Here is a 24,139-nt window from a genome sequence, read left to right as displayed (position 1 = left end):
GTAATTCAAATTGAAAATGGTACTACTTCTTCATATGTTAAAAGTAATTTATTTTATTTTTTAAATTAGCTCTTGTATTCATTATTTTCTTATTGTCAATAATATTATCTTTTAATTTTCTTTTTTTTTTACTGCTGCTCAACTTTTTGTTTGTTTTTAAGTGCAGACACATCATTAAGTTTTGTCTCTCTTAATAGCATAGACATTCAGCATGATAAATTTTCCCTTGAATACTCCTTTGGCAGCATGCCATGGTTTGGAATATGTATTGTGTGTATTGTCATTATTTGTGATCTAATGTGTTATTATTACAGTCATTCCATTTTTCACCAAGTTTTTTTAATACATATACAAACATGATCAACACTTTTTATTCATTATATTGCTAATTATGTTATGAGCTATAAATGTCAATTAAAAAACAATAACTTTTCTACATTGATCTTTATTTATTTGTGACCCAGCTTGTAATATTTCTGCATTTAACATTCATGTCTTCTTAAAAACACTCTAAACTCTGTATTATTGTATTGATTTATTTCCATATACGTTCTTTAATATACTATTTAATTCAAATATGCATTTCATGATTAGTTTTATTATAATTACCATATTTTTATACTGAGGTATTAAATATCCCACTGTTTTCTAGTTTATTCTATAATGACATAAAATTATAACTATTACTGAAACAAGTGTGTGTGTATCTTTGTCTTCTCTAGTCTCACTTAGTTCTCTGGCCATTCTCTACTATGTCTAAAGTTGGGTAGCATCTTCCCCTTCCTCCACCTCTGTGCATATCTTTTTCTGTGCTGTCTTCAGCAATAATGCTTCTTGAGGACAAGGCTTGTCTTTCTTTCTTATTGCATTTGTGTCACTATCCCATAGCATAATTCCTGGCTCAAAGCTCAAAGTAAGCATTTAATGAATTTACTTGTCTAAATAGGTAGATGAAGAGTTACATCTTCATATAAGAACAGATCTATATCTTGAACATATATATATATATATACACACATACATACATGCATACATATGTATGTATGTATATGTTTAAGATATATATATACACACATATGGGTTTGTTCTGTTTTGTTTTGGTGGGGCTATGAGGGTTAAATGACTTGCCCAGGGCCATATAGCTAGTAAGTTACAAGTTTCTGACCCCAGATTTGAACTCAGGTCATCCTGAATCCAGGACCAGTGCTTGATCCACTGTGCCACCTAGTAGCTGCCCCTATATGTTTTTACATATATGTTTGTTTCATGTATATGTGTGTAATACATGCGTGCATATGTGTATATATAATGTACACACATGCACACACATATGTGTGTGTATATAATTGGCACAATATAATATCCATTTAAATTCTTTATTGCTCCCTAATAGCACCAAAATCAAATATAAAATCCCTGTTTGACTTTTAAGTCCCTTCAATAAATATACACTTTATAGACATCTTACCCCTTGCCAACCAAAATGTATTCTACAATTTACAATCTAGTGCGATTGAGTTTCTTTTATTTTCCTCATATAAGAAACTCTGACTGGATTTTGATTTTTCTCCAACTGTCTTTCATTCTTGGAACACTCTTGCTGACTTCCTTGACTTTCTTCAATTCTCATTTAAAATTCTTCTTTGCAAGAAACCTTTCCCCATATACATTAACATTCATGTCTTCCCCCTGATATTTTTTCTAATTCATCATTTATAGATAGAAAGTGACAGAGAGACAGTGACAGAGAGAGAGATACAGAGAAAGAAAAAGGTCCTGTTTATTCATAGTAGTTAGTATGTTGTCTCTTCCATTGAGACTGTGTACTCCATGAGAGCACAGACCACCTTTCTTTGTATCCCCAGCACTTATCCCAGTATCTGATACTTCATAGGCACTTAATAAATGCTTTAATAGTGAACTTCTTTGACTTTGATAGGTCAGAGAGATAGTGCAGTAGAAAGGAGCTGGGGTCGTAACCTTGGTCAAATCACTTGAACTTTTTCTTCCTCAATTTCTTCTTCTCTAAAATGATATTTATATGGTATATGATAGGATGCATGATAATTACAATGCACTGTGTAAACCTTAGAGTACTATATAAATACCAAATATTACCCTTACTTTTATTAAGTACCCGTATCATTTTCATGAGTGGCATGACAGTTTTCTGAGTATTATTATGTCCATTATTAATACTGTCAATTATTTTTATGTATTGTGAGATTTAAAATTGGATACTAGAGCATTAACCTCACCTTTCTAACCTTTCCCTTCTTTATCTCCCAGACTAGTAAATGGAAGAAGCCTCTGGTCTCTAGTTAGAGTTTTTATTGTTTGGAAATTACAAGGTGATGTTGATTAGAGGGATAGGAAAGTAGAAATACAAAACAAATAGTCTTAAGTCTAAGCTTAGTCTATATTCCGTATAAAACTCACCAAAAGCCCAAGGCCACCTTTGGGGGGGAGAGCCGCATCAGGCACGTGCTGCCAATGGCGAGCCGGGCTGAGTTGAACTTCAGTCAGCATCCGTTTGTGCAGTGCCAGTCATTGGACCAGAAGAGCAGGAAAGAGACCTTACTTCCATTCTCTCCTTGCCTTTTAAGCTCGCACCCCGGAAGTGGAGTGCTTAGCAGCCGGGTTGGCGTGCGTAGCCCATGCACGGCCGTCGGTCTCCTCCCCGAAAGGGTGGTCCTTGAAAAACTGGTGTCTTTCTGTATTCACTAACCGACTGATAGGAAACTTTTTACCACAGTATTTTTCACAATATGCATTTACTTACATTGATAATTATTATTACAATAGCTATTATTTCTCTTTGATTGTTATTCAACTTATTGAAAGAGGAATATTTATTCTTATTATCATGGTTATAAGCAAACTTAAAAAAATATAAATAAAATTCTATAACACCATTTTTGTTTTTGGTCAGTCATGTTCATCACTTTATGATTTGAACTTCTCTTGGCAAAGATACTAAAGTGGTTTGCCATTTCTTTCTCCAGCTTTTTTTTTTTAATTTTATTTTTAGAATTTTTATTAGCAGGATCACTCAGCAAGTAAGTATCTGAAGCCATATTTGAACTCACAAAGATGAGTCTTCTTGACTCTGGGCCCAGAACTCTATCTACTGAGCCACCTAGCTGCCCTGTCAAACTATTAATTATGTACATTTCTTTAACTGGGATTTTTTCAATGAAAGTAATTTTCTTTGCTTTGAGATTATCATCCTTTCACAGCATTTCCTCTTAGCTTTCCTTTTGTTTATATGAAGAAAATGTTCTGCAATATTTAATATCTGTGCCAGTATAGCATTCTAAGAGTTTTTACATTGTAATATTTAAATTGGTTCCCCAATATGTTTTATTTTAAATAATCATTATTCTATTTAAGAGGCTTTCTTGCTATTTTAAAACATTTTTACTAAGCATATGTATGCAAGACAGCATTTTTTCTCAAATTTATAATTGACTTTTCTAAAGTCCATCTCTTGCCTTCAAAATGTATAAAGGGGTTTTTGTTTATTTGTTTAGAAAATTCTCAATTTGTAGTCCATGCATCTACACTTTTTTCTCTATTATATTTCAGTTACTTAAGGAGTTCCTTGTCTATCTGGGGACAACATTCATTGAGAACTTAATTCATATCTCTGAGAATATTACTCTTCTCTTCTTGCCCTTGAGTATTTATTTTTTTTCCTTCTCATTATTATGTTTAGGTTTTTTGTTATTAGAACTAGTGGAGTGGAATCCTTCCCTTTCCCCCACCCAGTTATCCTCACATATTGGGATTCTGTGAATACAATTTGCATATTATTTCTCCTTCTCATCACCTTCATTGCTATTAATTATTGACAATATTCTTGAACTATTTCCTAAACTATAATATTCAGATTTTTTTTTCTGTCTTAGTATTTTCTGGGATGTCTGTAATTGTGATTTTTCTGTTTCTTCATGTGTCTTTCCAGTCTGTCTCTCAATCTGAAACATTTTTTTCACATGGTGTATATTCATTACAGTTATTCAGTCACTTGATGTATACATTTCTCTATTTCCCTTCTTGACTATAATTTTTCATCTTTAATATCATGTGCTTTGTGCTGGTCATTTAAACTAGTTCCTCCCAATCCCTTTTAATAAATTTTACTTTTAGATCCACTTTCTCCAGTTGATAGCTTTATTTTATTTGCTTTCCACATGTTCTTTTATTTGCCCTTATGGCTTTACTACCAGTGTCATTTCTTGCTTAATTTTCTTAAGAGAATCATTTATTCTTTAGAGTCCTATCAAAATGTCCTGGATTGTTTCTTTTCCCATCAGAAATACTTCTGGTATTTTACCTGCTTCTTTTACTTTGAAGCATTTTTAATTGTATGGACACATTCCATTACTTCAATCATTTTCTTTCTGCTTTCTATTGATTTTATGTGGTTTTTGAATTTTTTTTTCCTCTCTGGTATTTTTCCTCCTTCTATTTATGAGCAGTCCACAAGGAATCTGACTACTTTTCAATATCTCTTTGCCACTACATCTAAAATAAAGTGTTTTTTTTTTCTCTCTTTTTTAAATTGGTTCTCTCCTTTTTTGGTGAAGTTATGTTTTTCTCAGATGGGAATTCCATCAGATGAAATGGTATCAAACTTTCGATGAGTGATGGTGCTCACATTAGGGGGAAGAAGTGGAGATTCCTCAATTTCTGTCATTATCTTTGGTTCTTCATACCACATTCATTTCTCAATATAATTCCTACCATTCAATTCAATATTTATTTCTTCCTTATAACAATAAACATTTAAGCATGATCTATTGTAAAAGTTAACATATCAGGGAATCTGTGCAACATTACTTTCCTACTACCCCCAAGATACCTACAAATCATAGCACATATGTTTCATCACTTGTTTTCAGGGACCATGATTGATCTCTGTTTTTGATCTGAAGTTCACAGAAGGTTTTCCATGATTTTTAAAATGAGATCATTGTAATTATTGCTTATATTGCCTTCCTGTATCTGCTTACTTTAGTCAGCTTAACAGCATCATAGATTTACAACTGAAAGTCTACTAAAGGACTACCTTATCAAATCTGCACCTTTTATTCTATTTATGAGGAAACAGGTTTAAAGAGAAGTGATTTGGGGGGGAGCTAGGTGGTGCAGTAGATAAAACACCAGACATGGATTCAAGAGGACCTGAGTTCAAATTTGGCCTCACACACTTGATACTTACTAGCTATGTGACCGTGGGCATGTCACTTAACACTCATTGCCCTGCCCCCCCCAAAAGAAAAAGAGAAGTGGCTTGCCAAGGTCACAGAAGAAGCAAATGATAGAGAGGATTTCAATCCATGTTTTCTGAGTCATAACTCATGACACTGTACCATGTTCCTTCTCATCTCCTCCTATCAATATTTGGTGATTACATTTTCATAGCAAGTGAACTGAAATGCAAGGAAAAAAAGGAAAGGACATTTTAAGCATACTGCAAATTCATGAAAATAAAAGTCATACATACTCTTTTAGGTAGTATAGTAGATAGAGTTCCAGAACTAGAATTAGGAAGACTCGTTTTCCTCAATTCAAATCTAGACTCAGACACTACTAGCTATGTGTTCCTGGGCAATTCACTTAACCCTGTTTACCTCAGATTCTTCACTAATAAAATGAGCTGGAGGAAAAAAATGGCAAATAACTACAGTATCTTTGTTAAGAAAATCTCAAATGGGGTCACAAAGAGTCAGACACAACTGAAAAACTACATAAGAAAAGCTACCCAATAAAACTAAGTTGTATACGCTTTAGAAAATAGAGTAAAATAATTTATGAACTATTATAATAAGCATATATAACATTTTAACTTTTGTGATGGGCACAAACTTGGTGATTGAAGGATTGACAGAGTTTAAAACAGCTTTGAAAATTTAGTAACATGATCACTGGAAATAGTCATTTGATAAATACATTTAAATAACCATCATTGCTCAAAAAAAATTTAGTCCAATGATTTCGCTGGGCACCATTCATTTCAAATAAGCAAGCATTTTAAGTGCTATTAACTGCCAGACATTATGTTAGATCGTTGATATATAGAGAAATAAATGCCCATTAAGAACTTACTTTCTATGATAGGGGAAGTGTTTTACAATCTGATGCTGTAGAGAAATTGGACACATCCATGAGATAAAAAAAAATCTGTTGAGGGGCAGCTAGGTGGCACAGTGGATAAAACACTGGCCCTGGATTCAGGAGGACCTGAGTTCAAATCCGTCCTCAGACACTTGACACTTACTAGATGTGTGACCCTGGGCAAGTCACTTAACCCCCATTACCCTGCAAAAAAAAATTTATATATATATATATATATATATATATATATATATATATATATAAATGTTAATGTGTAAATAAGATGGAAAGCAATTAAATTTCTTCATTCAGGTTAAAGTCTAAAAATATAAAAAACAAACGTAATGGAAAATGAAATAATTCTTTTAAATAGCAATTAAATGAATATAATATTACCATTGACTGAAAAAGGTAGGAAAGTGTAGTATGTGGAAGAGAAAAAAATGTGGGACATTGTATGACAGCTGTATTCATCTATTAGGAAGGTTTTCACCTGGAAGGATGATTATTATACTCATTTTATTTGGTACCAGAATTTTGATCTACAAATAATAGATTAAAAATGGGAAAGAAGCAAATTAAAGAAAGAACTCTTTAACAATTAGTTATCCAATATTGAGATCTACCTCCTCATGTAATTGTTTCCCTAGTTGGATCTATTCAAGGAAGGTTAGAAAAGTATGAATCAGGGATATGAAAGGAGGAATTATTTGACAGAGATGAATCAGAACAGATGGCCTCCAATGTACCCTTCTCATTGTGTTTTGTTTAAAGTTTTGAGATAATTGAGTGAGACAGACTATTGGTTAGCTTTAGAGGTTAACCCAAGCATGTGACACAAACGTAACATATAATATGTGTATGTATATTTCTACACATGTGTGTAAACATAAGTATAGACATGTGTGTATACATATACATAAGTCTGCATACACCCATATATACATAGAGAGAGAGAGACACACACACACATGCAAATATATGCATGATTATGTGTATATATAGACACAGATACACATGTTGGCTTTTTTTCCCTACAATTGGGTACAGAATTAAAAGGACATTGGTAGAAGAGAAGTTAGTCAGATAATTTTTATGTTACCTAATTGTGAATTAGAAGAAACAAAAAAAGAGGGGGAAAAAAGATAGAAGAAATGGACAAACTGGAGAATGTCTCTGCAGCACTTGTGTTGGTTCAAATGAATTTGTGGAGCAAAAATAATGATGGCACAGTTACTCCCAAAGTTTGAAGCCTGTGGAAATTTTTGTATGGTAGCAAAGGTGAAAGTGATGGGGAAATTGAGAAAAGGTTGCTATGTGGAAGAGTGGAGATAAGAAGTTTTGATTTCTGCTTGTCAGGAATTAGATGTCAATGGCACATCCAAGGGGAGATATACAACTAGAGGAAGGATTAGAGGCCAGGGATGAAGATGAAGATTTAGACATCACTTTTGTAGAGTTGGTCATGTGAGCAGGTAAACTTGCAAAACATGTGAGAATAGACTAAGGCTCAGGCATGATAAGGTCCAATTGTTTAAATGTTGAGTGAAAAACAGCATGTAAAAAAATCAAAGCAAGAAAGAAGTAGTCAGAAAAATTAGAAAAGAGTCAGGGATATCCAAAGGAAAATGCAGTTATAGAAGAAAGATCTTATTAGAAATGTCAAATTTCGCATAAAATAATACATAACAAAATGATTAACCCTGTATTCCTTGCATTTAAGCATAAAAAACAAACTGTGTGTTCACAATCTGGAAAATGTCTAGTTAATTATAAACCTAAAAGGAACAATACAGATATTAAATGATGAATCAGAATTGATGAGTTCTAGTTCCAGGTCTCTAAGTAACATGTTTTATGGATTTGACTGTGTCAATAAGGCTAAATAATTATGTTTGTTCATCTTTCAAATTAAGATACTTACCTCACAAGACTGTTATGAAAACAAAATAAAATAAAAATATGATTCTCATATTAATAATTCATAAAGCTGGAAAATTCTGGCAAGGTGGTTGGAAGTTAGTGATTGTTTTCTCTCAGGATAACATCTTGAGGTGGCAAAAATGTACCAAAGAAAGTAATGGAAATTACAAGAGATAAATTTAATGGCTTTCAACAGTGTAAAGTCCCATCAAATAACAAGAGAAGGCTAAATAATTGATGTGCCCCTTTAACTATTCTTAATCCTCTCTGTAACCAACATGTCCAGACCTTTATTTTGAGTGTCAGTGTCCCTAGTCTCAACCATGGCCAAATGCTTCACCACTTGGCAGGGGAAGTGTGGAACCTGCATACCCTTAGGATAGAGAAATCATAATTTATATATTCATGTGTGAAGTGGGGGATTAAGAGACTGAGGTGGATGAGGCTGGATAAAGAAAGGACTTCTCTGATTAAAAGAATATATTCCTAATACTTTCATATCCCTTTGGAATTTCTACATGGTTTACATACAGAAGGAACTTCACTACAAATCTCAACTTAAGGTCATTTTGTTTGATAAGAGAAAAGGGGAAGGGCAGAAGATGAAGAAGATTTCACAGTGTGAAGGGGGTAAGGGCTATTAATGCCTCATAAGAACCAGTAAGAAATTATATTAGGCAAGAAGGTAAAAAATGTATTTTCCCTGGGTCAGAACCTTAATAATTAAACAAATAATTTAGCAAATGAAATTAAATTAAATACAAATTAAATTAAACAAAGGGAAGGAAAATGAAGTAATAATTTCAAGAAAGGCTATACTGTGCTAAATAAGTATGATAGAATCGAGGATAGTGGCCTTAAAACACATACAAAGGCAATATGTTCTATAGGACTCTTAGAAATAAAGTAATTAGAGCAAGAAAATCAAAATGGTATGTAAGAAATAAAATAATTATGTAAGAGAAAAGAAAGAAGACAATTGCAATAGGAATTGGGGTCAAAAGTTGAGGTCTAAAAGAAAAAAGTGTATGTCAAATTAAAGAAGGTAAATGTAGAGCATACAAATGAATATCTCTACAAAGCAGAGGATTTAGAAAAAAGGAATGTGTATTTGGAATACAACAGTATGAAAGGGGAAGAAAATTTGAGATGACAGAATAAATAAATAAATAAATATATATATATATATATATATATATGTGTGTGTGTGTGTGTGTGTGTGTGTGTGTGTATATATATATATATATATATATATATATATATATAATTGGTAGAACTTGTGAGTTCTATATAAGATAGTAAGTGATGTTGAATATGGATTTCATAGTGCCAATGTTAATATCATAGGTTTCAGAGGTGGAGAGATGAGTTAAAACATTACAAAATCATCCAACAAGAAAAATAAAAGTTACTCATAAGTTTTAGAAACACATAGCAATATATATAATTATAAAATTCCACAAGTAATAGAGAAATGTAAAATTTAAATAACCAATATATGTATTCCTTAAACATGTGGAATTCAGTGTCAAATAACAAAATTTTAAACATCCAAGGAAAAGATATTTGAAAATAAATAAAGTAAAATAGAACAAAAATTTCTCTTCCACTATGAGGAATCAAGTTTAGAAAATGATGCTCTAAAAATGAAAGACTTTATTGTACAAAAGATACTATATCCTACAAGACTACAAATTAAAAATAATTTAAAAAGAAGAAATTAAACCTTTAGTTTCAAAGGGAACCACAGTTGAACAAAAGCATTCAATGTAAAAGTAGTTAAAAAATAAATACATAAGGAATGTAAGCAATCTGAGGACAAGTGATAGCTGTATTTGTGTATTTTTATCCCTGGTGCCTCCCAGAGTATATGGCATTTTGTAGGTGCTTCATTGATGATTATTGATTGATTAGTTGGTTGATTTAAGTATTAAGTTTCAGCTTCTAAATGTGTCAGTTAAATAATTACAATTGTATGGCAAAAAAAAAAAAACATCTTTGTATGTGAGATTAATATCCTTCTTTCAGAACTGGATAAAATTAACATAAATAAATAAACAAAAAATGAAATAAATCATAACACATTGTTGCAGAAATTATATTTGAAAGCTTATTATGAATAATGATATCAAACAATATAATATTTATAAACATAACTCCATATTTAACAAAAAATCCACATATTATGTACATAAAATATTATATATAAAATGCAGAAATGTTAAATTCATCTTTTGGGGCCATAAAAAATAATGTAGTAATTGATGGACTGAAAATTCTAGTGGCTTCTTCCATTAAGGACTGGTAGTTAGGTAGGGCAGTGGAAAGAGCACTAGACCTCAAATTCAGAGGATATGAGTTCAAATTTGTCCTCAGACACATAATAGCTATGTGACCCTGGACAAATCACTTAACACTAATTGCCTTAAATATCTGGCTCTACCCCCATTTATACTGATATATATCTTGGAACTGGATTCCAATGACTCTGGAGGAGAAAGTGAGACTCTTGACTTTTCACAGCCCTACTTCACATAAAAATCCAAATCACTACAAGTCATAACATCACCCTGGTGTCGTGGTGCTCTTTAAGAATGAAAGACAAATGAGGGGCAGTTAGGTGGCTCTGTGGATAAAGTACTGACCCTGGATTCAGGAATACCTGAGTTCAAATCTGGCCTTGACAATAGTTGTGTGACCCTGGGCAAGTCACTTAACCCCCATTGCCCTGCAAAAATTAAAAAAAAAAATTTTGAAATAATGAAAGACAAACAACAACTAAATTCATGATTAAGTGTATATACACATATTCTTAATATATCTCTGTGTTTGTGCATGTGTGTATATATACACAGACACAAAGGCATATATTTATATATCCACACATATATACTTTTATGCATCCTTGATATATAAATATGTGTAGATATACACACTTTATAAATACAGATATGTAGATATTTAAAGCCCATCATAATCTGGTATTTTTCTACCTTTTTAATCTTCTGCCACATTACTCTCATCCACATACAGTATGATCCTACTAAACTAGTCTACTCATTGTTTTTTGAATACTATCTCCTGCCTCCATTATTTTTCACTTGCTAGTTTTCATTCCTGGATTTCTCTTTCGACTTACCTCAGCTATTTGGCTTCAATGGCCTGTTTCAAATTTCAGTTCAAATCCTACCTTCTGCAAATAGTTTTTCCTGCATCCAGTGGCTCCCTTCCACCTACCCCCATGCAGACAGACATTGATTATACCTTCCCGCAATTAACCATCATTTATATTGTGCTTTCCTTGCATAGTTATTTGCAGTTTCTCCCCTATTGTAATGTAAGATTCTTGAGAGCAGGGACTTTGTTTTGGCCTTTCTTTTCCCAGTGCTTAGGAACTTTCTTGACATTTTTATTGTTTTTGTTCTTCAGTTATTTCAGCCATGTCTGATTCTTCATGCCCCATTTAGGGTTTTCTTGGCAAAAAATACTAGAGTAGTTTGCCATTTCCTTCTCCAGCTCATTTTACAGAGGAGGAAAGTGAGGTAAACAAGGTAAACTTATTTGTCCAGAGTCATACTTAAATATAACCTAAATAAAAATATCCTAAATATGAAATGAAGAAATCATAGAAACCATAAAAAATTGATTAAAATGTAAAATAAGATAGATCAACTGAGATTGAAATTAAAGCTAAAGAAGGAAAACAAGTAAGGGACCCATAAATAATAAATAATAAAAATCCAGAGAAAAAGATGTAAAAATGGAAAACTTGTAAAAAGAATTTGCAACTTATGAACAAAGCTAAGATTTTTTTTCAAATAGCAACAAATACAAAAACTCTTGGATAATGACAAAAAAAGAGAGAAATAAACTAAAGTACCATCTTTTGCAGTTAAGTTGCTCTCGTGAAATTTTCTAGACAAACCCATCTTCCTCTAAATAAATCAATTAACATTTATCAAGCATTTACTATATGCAAAGCAATGGGAACAAAAACATAAAATGAAACCAGTTTAAGAGAATGTGAATAAATGTCACTAACTAAACTCAAGCATCAACAAATAAATCAAGAAATGAACAAATGAACAGATAGATAAATTAATGGAAAAAATAAAGCAAATTCCTTAGTGAATGAATGAATAAACTACAACTGAGATTGTGCAAAAAAATGGAAAAGTTGAAGGCTAAAATTGTATGACACCAACCAGTCCAGTGCTGAAGAGGAAAGCCGAGCTTTCCTAATTTCCTGCTGCAGATCAAAGACTGAAAGCATGATATGGCTATAACAGGCCTTATACTCACATCCTAGATCTAGAAAAAGGAAACAAACAAATAGAAACAAGAAAAACACCAAAACTCAGTTATTACCATAATAATTCATTAGTTAAGTGTTCAATTTTCTTAGGAAGAAAAGAAAATACTATATAGCAAGCCTTTTTATTCAATAAGAACTGCTATGAAATTTGGAAAACACTTTGCCAAAATGTATATTTAGATCAGTATCTTATCATTTATGCCACAATAGGTTCCTAGGGCCAAATACATATTTAAAATGTCTCGTCTTTTTAAATGAGAAGAAAATGGAAGAAAATGTTTTGAAACAACCAAGTATGAGGTTAATTCTTAAATAAAAAAAATAGGTAGAGGGGGCAGCTGGATGGCGCAGTGGATAAAGCATTGGCCCTGGATTCAGGAGGACCTGAGTTCAAATCCAACCTCATAAACTTGACACTTACCAGCTGTATGACCCTGGGCAAGTCACTTAACCCCCACTGCCCCGCAAAAAAAAAAAAAAAAGAAAAAAAAAGAAAAAGAAAAAGAAATAGGTAGAGAAGATTTGGGGAGATTGGAAGGTTGAATATTTTATAAAAAGTTTTCATTGGTGCAGTACAGTGCAGTCAAACACAAATAGAAATGGATCCCTGTAAACTGCATATTGGTTTTAAAAAACACAAATTAGCATTATTGATATTGTATTCTATTTTTAAATTAATGTTTTACATATATCCTGTTTCTGGGTGCATTTAGTTTTCCTGCGAGGCAGCTTGACACCTTTCATGTAATGAATTGTGTCTACCAATCCATATAGGTATGTATAGTCTTATACTCTAATTACTAGTGTCTACTTCTTTTAAGACTTATAGTCTGTATTTTATGACATTGTATTTGCTTTATGTGTAAGTGGCTTTTCTGTGTTTTTACAGACTGTATATGTCAAAGGGGTATCTTGTTGCTATGTCTTATAGCATCTAAAGTCTAACATTTATCCACATTGCCATTCTGTCCTTCATTTATCCTTATGAAAATTCAAATTGTCAGTGGATAGTTGACATGATGATGCAAAAAGTGAAGCTTTAAGAAAAATTAAAGTTATCAAAAGTCATATAAAAAGAGCTAAACAACCATTGATTAGTGAAATGCAAATTAAAATAACTCTAAGGTAACACCTCATACCTATCAGATTGGATAACATGACAAAACAAAAGAGGAAAATGTCAAATGCTGTAGGTGATATGGGAAAATAGGTACACTACTGCACTATTGATGGAGTTGTAGACTAGTGCAACCATGCTAGAGAACAATCTAGAAATGTTTCCAAAGGTCTATAAAACTGATTACTCTTTGACACAGATATACCACTATTAAAGTATATATTTTTCATTTCCTTAATTTTTCTCACTTTCCTCCCCAAATGAATAATATAAAAAAATGTCTTACATGACTTCACATGTATTATTGCCATTATATTGCTTGCCTTCTCAATGGGGAGGGGAGAAACTGAAGTGAGGGAGAAAATTGGGAAATAAAATTTTTTAAAAATAAATGTTTAAATACAAAATACAATAATACACACACATATGTATATAGACTTCATCTTTTTAGATGAGTCATGAAGTACAGTTCCATGTATGGTAATATTAATTTTTAGGAATCTTGAAAATTAAAGTACTCTACCTCAGAAATATGAAATAGTAAAGTTGTAAAAGGTACGAGGAATTAATGCTGAAGTGTACATAAGAAAGGTATACTAAGAAAACTGTTGATATATTTGTAAATTAGTGTGAACTTTCTGGGAATAAAAGCAATCTGTAACTATTCAAGAAAAGGCACTAATTAATTCATTCACTTTTATCCAGGGATGTCCCAAATGTTTGCCTTCTCCAAAAATCTAAAGGAGGGAAAGAAAGATTTCAAGTACCAACATTTTTATGGTATAATTATTGTGGTTACAAAAATGAAGAGTTAAAAGTGAATGATGAATGGTTAGAAAAGAGCCAAAGGAATTATTGAATATGAATTGAATGGATTTTTTTGAAACCTAAAATGTGTCAAATATAATGAATTCTTTTTTATTTAATGATGCAGAGGGATGCCACATGAAAAGAGAACAAGGTTCACCATCAACAAAGCAAGGTAAATTTTAAAAGCCTCCTTAGATTCATGTTCATAGGAATCTTGGTCCAGAAGAAAAGATGATACACATTTTCCTCTTGTCTGTACTTCCATACCCTACATAAAGTTGCGAGGGAAAACCTGTTCAGCATGTCACATATGTTGTCACTTATGATCATTATGTAAGTGAGTTTACTTGCCTCTATTGCTTTCTTACAAAGCAGACATATAATGAGAAATGTTCTGTTATGTTTTAAGCCAATTTCAGTGTATTATCAGTCTAAAAATAAAATACATTAGTTATTCTTAAACTTTTTTTTTTGGTAATGGACCTGTTTAGTAGGCTTGTAAGTATATGAATCCCTTCTCAAAATCAGAATCATATATTTAAAGCCCAATGTGAAAAACATGTGAGGACAAATTATTTTGATATTAAATTATCAACATATTTTAAAAATAATTTCATGAATACCATATAAAGAACCACATAATTAAGGGGAAATGTATTAGTTTCTTTCTTTCTTTGTTTTTAGGAAGAAGAAATAGAAACACAAATGAAAAGAAAAATAATCAGGGGCAGGTAAGTGGCACAGTGGATAGTGTACTGGCTCTGGAGTCAGGAGGACATGAAGTCAAATCCAGCCTCAGACACTTGACACTTGCAAGCTGTATGGCCCTGTGGAAGTCACTTAACCCAGATTTCCTCACCAAAAAAAAAGAGAGATAAAAAAGAAAAAGAAAAGAAAGATAATCAGCTTTTGAGAATGTCTATTTATTCATATATATGTATGCATTCATATTTATGTACATAGACACATTACATGAGATGTGAGACATCTCTACTCCAAATGTTTATATGGAATATTTGTTCCTGATCTGCAGTAGAGGTTTCTTTTATCATGAAAATATTTGATTATGTTCCAGTTACATGTAGAGACATTTTTCAACATCTGTTTTTCTTTTTTTTTCTTTTTTTTCACATTTGTTTTTGTAAGATTTCTAGTTCCAATTTTTTCTCACTCCCTCCCCTCCCTCCACCCTCCCCAAGACAGCAAGCAATCTGATATAGGTTATATATGTACAATCACGTTAAACATATTTTTGCACTAGTGTTCTTAAAGAAGAATCAGAACAAAATGGAAAAAAAAATCACACACAAAAAAAGTAGAAGCAGTATGGTTCAATCTGCATCCAAATTCCACAATTCTTTCCTCTGGATGTGGAGAGCATTCTCCACCAAGAGTCACCTGGAATTGCTGAGAAGTTAAGTCTATCACAATTGCTCATCATGAAATGTGGTTGATACTGTGTACAGTGATCTGGTTCTACTCATCTTACTCAGAATCAGTTCATGTAAATCCTTCCAATTGTCTCTGAAATCTGCCTGCTCATTGTTTCTTGATAGTTGAGTATTTTATTGTTTTAAAGTTACATATAAGGATAGTTTTCAACATTTCTTTTCATAGGACTCTTAGTTCCAAATTTTTCTCCCACCCTCCCTTCCTCCCTTCTCCCCAAGAAAGAAAGCAATCTAATATAGGTTATATTTGTGCAATCACATCAAACATTCATTGTTTCTTACAGCACAATATTATTCCATTACATTCATATACCACAACTTGTTTAGCTATTCCCCAATTGATTGGCATCTCCTCAGTTTCAAAATCTTTGCCACCACAAAAAGAGCAGCTATAAATATTTTTGTACATGTGGATCCTTTTCTCTTTTTCATGTGGTAGATATTTCTGAGACTGTATTGGTATGATCAGCTGCAGTCAGAAACATTGTACCTTGACTACAAAATAGTGATATCATTTTGGTCCTTTTTTTTAATCACAAAGGACAAGAGCTAACCAACATATGCTCTCTCTCTCGCTCTCTCTCTCTCTCTCTCTCTCTCTCTCTCTCTCTGTGTGTGTGTGTGTCTCTCTCTCTCTCACTAATTCTTTATAGTGTCTTCCCATTTTTGAAATTTACTATCACCTTCCATGTTATGTTTTTTAATATATCTTTCTGTTTTGGGGATTTGGTCCCACACAAGCCCTTTCACTGATCTAAGTAGTACTTTATTCAGAATATGTATCATGTATCAAGCTCCAAAACTCAACTAGCTTTGTGATACTAAATCATAATAAAGATAATTCTGTGATCAGAACAGCCTTACATCTACTCTTTCAGAAACTACTTTTTGGCTACCAAAACTTGATACAACTCTAATGTCCATGATAGTGCAACTATTATACACTAAATCATACCATCATCAATATTTTGAATGGAAATAAATACTGTAAATGACTAAGAATAATCTAAATACAAAGAGACAAACAGCATGCCATGCTATAAAATGTAAGAATCTATAATTTTTGGAATCCCTCCTCAGACAAATTACTGGGAAATTTGTTTTAAAAAAAAGAAAGAATTTGACTGGGAAATCTCTATAATTTTTTCTGAGATATGGTTTCTTCATTTTTTAAAAATGTGACATTTAAAAATGAACTATAGAGTCACAAATTTAGAGCTGGAAAGGAACTGAGTAGCTATCTTGTCAAAGCCCACACATTTTATAGATGAATCAACTGATGAGCACAAAGGTCATTAAGTCACATAGAAAATAATAAGGCACAGAGGCTGGATTTAATTACAGTTACTCTAACAATTCCATTCTAGTACTCCATTTTCCAAGAGGCATCTCCACTATATCTATCTATCTATCGATCTATCCATATATATATATATGATTTTTTTAGGTTTCATTATCATTGGCAAATACATTCTGATCAACTTATATATCCAAGATATTTTGATTAATACTGTAAAAAGGAAAAAAAAAGGAGTTATCAAATAAAAAGCATGTGGTACCTTTCCTCTAGTATTTTATAATCTATATAGTTGTACAAAGTTTCAGAAAATGAAAAATAATAAAAATACACATTTTTAAATAAGAACACAATTACCTGAAATACAAAGGAAGATAAGTTTTCCTTTTGTCCAGCACTTACCAGGTTAAAATCGCCTACTATTTTTCTTTTGAGGGTGGCAATTTTCGTTTTCCTTCAAACAACTATCAACAAATCTCAATTCGTGAATTTCCTTTGATATAAGAACTGGTTGCTCTTGAATCTTTTTGCTGGAGTTAGGTCAAGAATAACAGCTGTGATAAATTGTAAAGCAAGTGTATACAATTTGACAACCAAGGATAGTTTAGCTTTTTGGTATATTCCAAACATTTTGTTCTTAGTTTTGTCCCCCAGAATTCACAGAGGTAATTCACCCTCATGCTAGATCAAGCATCAGTTCTAAATCACCTTGGGAATATTATTTTTTGCTTTGGGTACTAACAACCATAATGCTGATTTTCTGCAGATCAACTATCCTTGCATTTGTGTCTCCCATTTTTAGAATTCCATGTTCTGCCCTTTAAAAGAACATGTATTAGGGGAAGCTAGGTGGTGCAGTGGATAGAGCACTGGCTGTGGAATCAGAAGGACCTGAGTTCAAATCCGGACCTCAGACACTTAACACTTGCTAGCTGTGTAACCCTGGGCAAGTCACTTAACCCCTAATTGCCTTACACCCCACCCCCCAAAATTGAAAAGAACATGTATTCTTTTACACACACATATACATGTATGTGTATATATATGTATGTATGTATGTATGTGTATATATGTATGTGTATATATACACACATATGTACATTTTAACATGTGCATGCATATGTACATATGTGTATATATATTAATTAAAATATGTCAATTGTAAGAAATTCTAATTTTATGTATGCAGTCACTGAATGAAATACATTAACAATAGGAAGGCAGTGTTCAAAAGGGGAATAGAGTGAAATTCAATCAGAATAATGAAAAACAAATCTTTCCAAGGAGAGGTAGACTACAGGAAGAAACAGAGATATTCTAAGTCTACTGAGATACCTGAAATACAGTTAATGTTGAACAAAATATTTTTTAAATTATTGCTGAAACAGTTGCATCTTTCACCAGAATTTCAGAGGCTTCTGAGTAACATATTGAATTGTTGGAAATAATGTCACCATTTTCTGGATTCCACCCAGAAAATGGTGACTCTTTAATATTAACATTTTTTCAATTAAATGTCCAGTGTCTCATCAGTGTACATATAGCATTATAGATGGATGATAGATAGGTAGATAGATAGATAGATAGATAGATAGATAGATAGATAGATAGATAGATAGACAGATAGAGTGATAGAGTGATAAAATGATGGAATTTGGCAGATGCCCAGGGGTCCCACCTGATTGATCTAGCATTGTTTGAGAAACCAACTAAGTACCTACTTGAGATGATTAGATATAGGCCACACCTGGCCTATACTACTGACATCAATAGAGGGACTCTTGGCCAAGCAATTTGAAGGACTTCCCTTTCTTGGGGGAGGGAGAATAAAAGTAGAAAAGAGAACTCTGAGGCCAGGAGCTCACATCTTTCCTGTTGGTGAGCTTCTGAATGTGGCCTGGAGAGGGGCTGCATATAGAAACAAAGGACCCCAGGTGGTGAGTTAATAGAAATGAGGCCAGCTCTTCAAATTAACTGAGCTGAAAGCAAGTTTGGGGATTGAGTCAGTCTTTGCTAGAGCCAGGGAGCTTATTAACTTTTCTCTTCCCCTATTCCCTTTTCCCTGGCTTTATTAATTTCACCTTTGTTGTATATTTAATTCCCATTAATAAAATCTAATTTGTTTGTGGAAAAGAGGCCATTAAGCTCTTTTTTGTTTGTTTGTTTTTTGTATTTTGTGAGGCAATCAGGGTTAAGTGACTTGCCCAGGGTCATACAGCTAGTAAGTGTCAAGGGTCTGAGGTCAAATTTGAACTCCGGTCCTCCTGACTCCAGGGCCAGTGCTTTATCCATTGCACCACCCAGTTGCCCCAAGCTCCTTTCTTATTGGCCGGGGATAAATAACTAAAAAAAGCAGTTTAGTAGGGAGGAAACTTTGGACCTAGAGATCCCTCACCATTTTCTGAACCCCAATATTAAGGTGAGCCACCCAATTAACTCTTTCCCACATTAATTTTGGCACCTACAGAGAGAGAGAGAGAGAGAGAGAGAGAGAGAGAGAGAGAGAGAGAGAGAGAGAGAGAGAAAGATATAAGTAACCATATTTAGCTAGTCATATTTAAAAGCAGAATGGAGTAAGAAAATTTCAAGAAAACACTTCATTTCACAGCTTTCTTGTGGCAGAGAGAGAGAGAGAGAGAGAGAGAGAGAGAGAGAGAGAGAGAGAGAGAGAGAGAGAGAGAGAGAGAGAGAGAGAGAGAGAGAGAGAGAGAGAGAGAGTATGGTCTCAGAGAATCAAGAGAAAAGCCTAGAAAACCCAGAAGACCCAGAAAACCCTGAAGCCTCAAATCTAGAAAAAACCCTCTTGGGATTGTCCAAGGAATTTTATCCTCTTTTGATACAGGTGGGTCATTATACATTGATCAAAGCTTTTTGTTTAGCATAATTCAATTCCATTGGTCCTCATGACTAGAAGATGGTGTACATTAAGATGAATTCTACTGATGACATCAAGGAAAATAATTCAAAAGGCCCTCACTGAAGTTGCTTAAGGCAAAGTCCATTATCTAGGTGTGGTTTAATCAAATAAGTGCTTCACTGATGTAGACAAGAGATTCTATCTCTATTCCTTTTGTTACCTTGGGTTTGTTCTAGAAGAGATTTGAGGAAGTTTCTCAAGGAGAACTGAATGGTCTGGAGTGGGGGGTGGGAGAGAGAAAGGATTGAAAAAGTAATCTCTGGTCCTCCCCCCCAAGAAATCCATTATTAATAATTATTTTTCATAGGCAAAAGGCATGATTTTCTGCTCTATTACTCTACCAGAGTAATATAAGGAGGCCCCAGAATAAACCTGCATTTTTAAGTTCCAACTTCTAGTAGTCAGGTCATATACCCCAGGTCAAATTCCTTTTTTGCTACATTATTGTCACATTCATGTTTACCCTCTTTGTGCGTAGGAACTGCAGTTTCAGATTCTAAATCCTAACTTCATGTCCTCACTCCTCTTCTCCAAGAAAAGAATTTGTTTCAAGAAAAGATCTTGCTGATTTGACCTCATTTGTGACAGAAAGCTACCTCCTCAATCCTATAAGCATTTCTCATTGTAGCATGAGAGCAAATTTCCTAGTATGAACTGAAAAGGAAGATGGCCATTTTATTATGCACCCCCAGTTTATAATTCATATAAATAAAAGGTTCTAGTTATTGATTTGTGGTATTGCCAAGAATGACTAAATAGATGATTTCCTAAAATCATTCAAATATTCACTGTCCATATAATCTCCTCATAGCCTTACTTTCCCATTAAGCTCTACTGTTAGCTTATAAAAATTAAGGATTTAGAGTTAAAAGAAACCTTAAACAAGGGAAAAACAAAAACAACAACAACAACAACAATAAAACATGAGATTGAGAATGGTCAGGTGTGTTGCCTGGGATCACACTGATTTTAAATGTCTAAGTTAAGTTAAGAATTCAAATCAGTTATTCTTGACTCCAAGTCTATTAATTAATCCAAAGTAAAACCTAACTGCAATTAATTTTGGTAGCTCTCCTAGCATTTGTCATCTTTTTGAGATTATCACATCCTCATATTTTCTTTTATTTTGTTTATTAGAAAACAGACATATTTCTAGCATTGAATTAAATGGAAATTTTAAAATGAATCCATAAGAAGAATACTGTTGGACCTCCTTTTTACCTAAATAAACCTGAGACAAGTCACTTAACACCCTCATTGGCCTCATCTTTCAATTGAGAAAGTTGGCATTTATAGCTTCTGGGACCCATTTCAAATCTAGATTTCATTATTCTTTGATTGGAAACTTCCTTAGTAGGGCTCCATACTATATATGCAACATATGTATTCCAGCAATATCAGTTGTATGAGAGAAAGAGAGAAAGAGAGAGAGAGAAAGAGAGAGAGAATCTTAACTATTTGTAATGCAATTTTTTTTACTGCAAGGTACAATTCATTTCTTATTTATTGACACACAAAAGCCATAATCCTCTTACATTTTGATCTCGTGGTGGTGTGTAAGTGGTATTGAAATGAAATTACTCTAATAATTATGGTGTTCTTTGTTTTGACACTATGTAAAATTACTAGAAATCTATTGGTATTTGCATTAATGGTTCTATATAGTAATATTTTTTTTTTCTTGTGAGTACTTGAGGTAATTAATATTATTCAATTTCTCAACTACAATTAAGCTCTCATAGACATGTGGGGTCCATAAGCAGGCCTAAGTTTAACTTAGATAAAATAGGAGCAAAACAAAAGATCTTAAATGTGATGCTTGGAAAAAAAAAAGTGGGGCAGCCATGTAAAAAAAATATGAGGGATAATGGATGGAAAACAAGCTCATATCTTGTTAAAGTACTCAACAGCACACAAATGGAGAAATCACAGTAAGGCATGGTTAAAACATTCTTAAGATAAGAAATCCTGCATGGTTCAAAATCTAGATCATTTGAGGAATTGGTTGGCATGTCCTTAAGAATATGATCTTGAGGGCAGAAACAAGATGGCAGAGAGAAGCCAGCAAGTTTTCTAAGATCTACTGTAGTTTCCTCAAAAAAGAACATTAAATCAAGCTACTAAATGGATTCTGAAACTACAGGACCTACTAAAAGACTGAGATATAATCTTCTAACTTGAAAAAATTTAGAAGTCTTCAGAAAAGGTCAGTCTCACTCAGGTAAAAGGGGAGCACAGCACAGCTCAGCACAGCTCAGCACAGCACAACACAGAGTGGGTCTGGACAAGTCAACAGAAAGCTTTTGACCACAGCAGAGCAATGGAGGCCCCTTGATCTGGACTCAGCAAGTTGGTGGAACAACAGGCCAGTAATTCCCCAATTAAGAAATGATCAAAGGATACAAACAGGCAGTTTTCTGATGAAGAAATCAAAGCTCTCAATTGTCATATTAAAAAATACTCTAAATTAATATTGATTAGAGAAATGAAAATTAAAACATCCTGAGGTACCACCTGAAAACTATCAGATTGGTGAATGTGACAAAAAAGAAAATCATAAATTTTGCAGAAGCTGTGGAAAAATTGGAATACTAATACATTGTTGGTGCAGCTGTGAGCTGATCCAATTTTTCTGGAGAGCAATTTGGAAATATGCCCAAAGGGTTATAAAGCTGTGCATACAAAAAGAAAAGGACTCATATGTACAAAAATATTTATAGCTTCTCTTTTTGTGGTGGCAAGGAATTGGAAATGGAGGGGATGCCCATCAATTGGGGAATGGCTGAACAAATTGTCGTATATGAATATAAAGGAATACTATTGTGCTGTAACAAAGGATGAGCGAGTGGATTTCAGAGAAACCTGGAAGGACTTACCTGAACAAATGCTGAGTAAGATGAGCAGAATCGGGAGAACACTGTACACAGTATCAAGAACATTGTGTGTTGAACAACTGTGATAGACTTGCCTCTTTTCAGCAATACAATGGTCCAAGATAGTTCCAAAGGACCTATGAAGGAAAATGCTCTCTAAATCCAGAAAAAAAAAAAAAAACCAAAACACTGTGGAATCTAGATGCAGGTTAAACCATCCTATTTCTGTTTTTTTTTTCTTTTTTGAGTTTTTTTTTCCCTTTTTGCTCTGATTCTTCTTTCACAGCATGACTAATACAGAAATACATTTAATGTGATTGTACATATATAACCTAAATCAGATAGCTTGCTGTGGTGGGGAGAGTGGAGGGAGGGGAGTGTAATGATTGGAATGACTCCACCTGCTGGAGACTTACTGTAGGAAAGCTCCACCATGAGGAGAAGGCCTCTGAGGGCAAGGCCATGCAGCTTTTCTTTGGCATCAAGAAGTGACATTTGCTTGTTGGACAAGAGAGGCTGGCTCTCTCGCTCTCTTTCCTCAGGATGCTGGTGGAGAGTGGAGCTAGAAATGTGCTCTCCCTTTAATAGATAGATGAATCTAAGCCTTTCTCTTTCTCTTCACCAAATTCTTATTCTCCTTAATAAATACTTAAAAGTCTAAACTCTTGCTAAATCTTATAATTTATTGGCAACCAGTCATTAGCTATTTTAGACAGACTAGCTAGAATTTTATCCCCTTACAGATGGCTGACCACGAAGAGGAAAGCTGAACCTACAGTCTTCTGATCTTCCAGTTGGGTAAGAAATTTCCCCTACCCTGTCCCTTTAAACTCTAAAGTACTGGATGTTTTCTGTTTAAATTTTCAAATGGGTTTTTTCAACTCCCTAAGTACCCTATTTCTGATTTTAGTCTGTTTAACCAGACAAATGGGGGATAAGATCATGTTAGTGCTTTGTTTTTGTGGATTTTCTATTTTTATTTTTATTTTTGTTAGAAGAGCCAGCAAAGTGTTCACACAAGGGAATACAAATATTCCTCCCTCTTCCAACCATGCCTTTTCAGAGAAACCTCTGACTCCTGCAGCTTTTCCAAATTCTAACACTAATTGTTGCTCTAATTTTGCATGCCTGGAGGCAACAGCCCAGCCTCTAGAAGCCTTTAATCCCCTAGAAGCAGGGGAAGGGGAAATCAGGCCTGAGTTCAATTCCCTGCCTGTGCACCACATGGGAGAAGTGGTCACCTACGCTCCTCTCTGGACCCCACCTGCTCCCCCTCCTCTGGGTGCCACCTCCCATGGCCAAGCCTCTTGATC

Source organism: Dromiciops gliroides, chromosome 4 (assembly GCF_019393635.1).
Source record: "Dromiciops gliroides isolate mDroGli1 chromosome 4, mDroGli1.pri, whole genome shotgun sequence".
In the NCBI taxonomy this organism is placed as follows: Eukaryota; Metazoa; Chordata; class Mammalia; order Microbiotheria; family Microbiotheriidae; genus Dromiciops; species Dromiciops gliroides.
The sequence above is the reverse complement of the archived record's forward strand: the minus strand, read 5'-3'. Positions refer to the sequence as shown.